This window comes from Hirundo rustica, chromosome 1 (assembly GCF_015227805.2).
Source record: "Hirundo rustica isolate bHirRus1 chromosome 1, bHirRus1.pri.v3, whole genome shotgun sequence".
NCBI classification, from domain to species: Eukaryota; Metazoa; Chordata; class Aves; order Passeriformes; family Hirundinidae; genus Hirundo; species Hirundo rustica.
In genome coordinates, this window is record NC_053450.1 from 153,802,546 (window position 1) to 153,807,484 (window position 4,939).

The window sequence follows — 4,939 nt, forward strand, 5'->3', positions numbered from 1 at the left end:
GAGGCTCTCCCTGGCCAGGGTTGCGTGGTGGCACCTCCAGCACCTATCGAGGTGTTTTCATCTGCAGCAGCCAGGGCAGGATTCAGCCCAGCTCGGATGCTCCGGAGCTCCAGCCAGGATCCTGCTGCTGCTGCAGCTCCATCCCTGCCCGGGGACTCGCCGTGACTGACTGCCTGCTCGGAGGAGAGGTGATGAAGAGATCGGTACACGGGACACGATTCCTCCCAATTCCTCCCAATTCCTCATAATCCTTCACATTCCCTCACAATTCCTCACAATTTCTCAGTATTCCTCACGATTCCTCACAATTCCTCACAATACCTCACAATTCCTCAGAATCCTTCACAATCCCTTGCAATTCCTCACAATTCTTCACAATTCCTCGCTCTCCCGGCGCCCGTGGCAGGCAGAGGTTTTTGGGCAGCAAGGAGCCTCAGCAGGAGGGAAAAGAAATCCATGGACACAGACGGACATCGGCTCGGCGTGGTGGTGGGGAGGTGCAGGGATGCAACAAGGAAAAGCAGATTAATGGCTCCCAAACACACTCAATTCCCCATCCCAATCCATGCTCTCAAATCCATTTTTTTCCCTTTATATATCTTCTTTGTTTTGTTTTGTTTTTTTGTCAAAGCCCCATCGTGCTGCTCCCCCCAGCTGCTGCTGGGCACTGGCATCCGCAGAGTTTCAGGTAGACTTTCAACCTCTTTATTTATTTTTTTTTTTTTTTTTTTAATCCTGAGAAATCAGTGATCCTGCTGAACTCAAAGTGCGACACAGGTGAAAGGCCAGGCAGCGTTTTGTCATGAGGCTCTGAGAGCTGTGGTGATAGAAATAATTCAGCTTTAATTTATAGATATTATAAAAAAATTAACACCCCCCCTTCACTCCTGATTTCTAGTATAATAAGATTTATTTTTAATGTGACCAGGGTGTCTCCCTCAGTGCTGGGGACATTTGTGTTTTATTGCCCCAGTGTTTATGGCTTTGAGCTGCTTCAAGTGATGTTTTTTCAAATATTTAGGGGGTTGCTGGAAGTTGTGGCACGGGATTTGAGGCCAGGCCCCTCTTTAGTGCCTGAGAAAGGTGGTGAGGTTCCAGGAAAGATGCTTGGCTCTGTCCCAGGGAGGCTTGGGACAAACTGGGGACGTTGATGGGGACACCAAACAAACTCCCCGGCTGCTGTGCCCCTGCCTCTGGAGCAGAAATTTGTATGGGATGCAGAGAAGGTTTTAATCATAGGATCCTTGAATGGTTTGGGTTGTGAGGGACATTAAAGTTCCTCTAATTCCACCTCCTGCCATGGCAGGGACACCTCCCACCATCCCAGGGTGCTCCGAGCCCTGTCCAGCCTGGCCTTGGACACTTCCAGGGATCCAGGGGCAGTCTCCTCTGGGCACCCTGTGCCAGGGTCTCACCATCCTCCCAGCCAGGAATTCCTTCCCAAGATCCCTTCTAAAACTCTCTCCCTTCTACTCTCTCCTAGCAGTTTAAACATTCCTCCTTTTCCCACACTCCGTGTCCTTGTCCAGAGTCCCTTTCCCCTTCTCATAGGTCCCACATGGATTGTTTTTACTGCCTGGGGTTCTCCCATCGGGTTCCTCGTGCAAACACCACCACTGGGAACATGCCAGTCCCACCAGGATGGGATGTGTCATCCATCCATCCATCCATCCATGATCACCTCCAGGACCCTTCCAAGCACCCCCAGAATGGCTCTGCCCGTCCCCCATGGCACCCACTGACTCCATCAAAGGTCCCAAACCTCCATCCAGCCCAAGGAAGGGCTCTGAAGGAGGCTCCCACCACATCTCCTCACCCAGCATCAGGTGAAACCCCGCTACCTCCAGCTCCTCTCCTCACAATCCCCTCCCACACCCCAAAACCACCCCAATGACGTCCGTGGCAGGCTGGAATAACCCCTCCATTCCTTGCTGCCACGCTGCATCCCACAGATCCCTCTTCTCCCTGACCACCGAGCTGCTCTGAGCCCAGGATTCTGCCCCTGCCTGGGCTGGTTTTGGAGCTGTAAGTGGAGACTCCTGGGGATTTAGGTGGCATTTGTTGAGTGAGGCTCACCCTGTGCCACGGGAGCAGCCAGCTCAGGAGCTGGGCCCGGAGGGGAGAGGATGAAGGGAGAAATGAGAAACCCAATACCCCCCTCGGCTCTGTGGTGGCTTAATTTAGAGCACAGGGGCTCTGCCAGAGTGTTTTTCCATTTAAAGCCGAGCCTCTTCCCTTTTGTCCTGCACTGTGCCTTGCAGGGCAGTGGCAGCTGATGGCTGGGGCTGCTGGGGGGGGGTCAGCAAAGCAGTTCCAACTCAGTTCCCCTTTGTAAGCAGCTTCCTCCCCCTTCTCCCACATAAAGGACTGAAATCCATCTCCTCCTGCCATCCCTGTCCTGCTTCAGAGCCTCAGAGAGGGCAGGAATCACCCACAGCCCCAGCCCACAGCTCTAAATCCCCCTGGGATGGGCTTTGACCCCCCAGCTGATCCTGTGCCCCTCGTCCAAGCAGATCCCAGGGCAGGGAGAGCTCTCCTGTGTCAACAGTGTCTACATTTAACCACCCGAATGCAACTTAATTCACATTACAGTCACTTTGGAAAGCTCTTTGCAGGTAAACTCCTGGCAAGAGGCCCGAAGGAAAGGAGGACAATTCATCAAAGATCATTTATTCCCAGCAGGCCAGCTGTACTGTAAAATGGGATGCATCCATCAGGCACTTTGCAGCTGCTTCATGGAAGAGCTCTGCCCAGCTCCAGGGCAGGAGACAAATTTTGGTTCAGCCCAAGTGTTTTGGAGAACTCATATTTGGAGGTAAGAACTGGCCAAATCCTAACAAGGAGTGTCCATAACTAAGTACTGGCAGCAAAATTAACCTTAACTGCAGCCACCAGCCGGTGCCAGCGTTGTCACCTTTAGCCTGTCACCACCGTCAGCTGCAGTGAGAGACCGAAAAAACTCAGAGCTTATCAAAAAAGCTGCCTGGGACATGACTTCTCGCTGGATGAGGGTTGTCCCAGTGAGGAAATGCTGGAGACTCTCAGTGCTTTTATCTGAGAGAGGCAAAATGATGGCTGGCTGCAAATTGGAGCCAGAGAAATTCGAATTAGAATTGAAATACAGGATTTTAACAGGCTGGTGTTTATCCAGGAAGGAAAAAAACCCAAAAAACACTGGAAATTCCAAGGGAAACAGGTCGTCGTGGTGATTTCAGCTGTACCCCTGAAAGAAATGCTGCAGCTCAAGTGTGCTGGAGAGATCCTGGGGCTGAGCATCTCCAGTGTGGGGATTTTTCAGGCAGAGAGAAAAATATTGCCACCGATTTTGTCCTCTGAGAGATGGGTTGGGGTACGGGGGGCTGCTGCTCCCAAGGTCTGCCAGGGCTTCTCACATGTAGCAAAATGCTGCAAGAAAATTGGTCTCACCCCTTGAAAACTGGGAGTCAGAAAGAGCCAGCATGGGGAGAATTGAAGCCAGGTCACTCTGGGGAAGTGCAGGGGGAGCGTATTTCAAAATACTGAGGAGCCCTGGACATTCTGCCTCCCCCCACACTGTGACAGGAGACAGATTGCACATTTCCATGAGAAGCAGCTGCTTACAGGTACAGGCTGCCTAAATAAACTGCTTTAGAGTGGTTGGATTCTTTCCTTGATAAGGCATCCGGTAGTGCAGAAAAAAAAAAAAAAAGGAGAAAATGCTTCTGTGCAGCCCCAAACAAACACAAGGGTAAAGAAATGAGTGTTGCAGCACCTGAGGTTTTTGCAGGAGAGCCATGTGTGTTCTGTGACATCCCAGTTTCTTCCCTGGGCTTCAGGGGCTGACTCAGAGCCCTCTTCCTGGAGAGAGGTTCGATCTTCACAGCTTCCCTGGGACAGGGCACAAGGAAGGGCAGCAGATGCCTCTGCTCCGTTCCTGGGAAAATATCATTGATTCACACTCCTGTGTAAGTGAAATCAGAACCTGCAGCTCCAAGGCAGAGCCTGAATTTAGCAGCCACTGCACAGCACAGTCCCCACAGCCCTGCTCCTGCTCAGCTTTTCCAAGGGATCTGCTCACTTCTGCAGGTCCTTAAAACCCCTAACAGAGGATCCCTCCCCTCTGCAGAGACATCAGGATGGAGCTGAACAGAAACTAAAGCTGTGGCTCGCTCTCAGTCCAGGATTCATTCCTCAAGTTGTCCAGAGATGATTGAGGGTTGCAAGATTCTTTTTCCTCTGATGTTACTGGCAGGAAAAAAAGTTGCAATAATGGTTCTGCTTTTTGTGAGAGAGAGGCCCCTGAGAGCTTGGCTGAGCTCTAGGGTAGTGCTGGGGGAGTGGAGCAGCCTGGTGAGCACAGGGAGGGTTAATTCCCTGTTAACTCCCAGGTGCTGAGTTTATCCCCAGCTCCCTGACTTCCTCCATCAGGCACTCCAGGAACTGTTTGAAAAGAGAGATTTCTTGAAGAGAGACATTTCTGAACCTAAGCAGGGACAACACATCTGGAGTGAGTCCTGCTCTGCTTTTTTCTGCTCTGCACAGGATGAAATCCCCGTGCTGGGGAAGGCAGCAGCGTTTTTTCATGCCCACAAATCCACTTTGCACTGATGGTGCTGGCTGGGGTTAAAGCCTGACAAACTTGAGGCTCATAAAAAGAAGCTGACAAAGCAAAGCAGAAAAAGAAAAGCTTTCAAGACTTTCAAGTGAGAAACAAAGCAGCACTGTACAAAAAAAGCCTGGCTCTCCATTTGCCTGGGATCCCCAAGGCTGCTCTGCACTGGCAGGCGGCATGGCAATGCCTGATTAGCTTGCACTCTGTGTCCTCACTGTGCTGCAGCAGAGAAGGACAGGGCTGGCAGGGTTTGCAGCAGCTCCAAAAGTCCCAGCACTGCTGCAGTGAAGACCTGCCTGCATTTTGTGGCATTTCTTCCAGGAGAGAACAAGATCTGCCTGATGGATG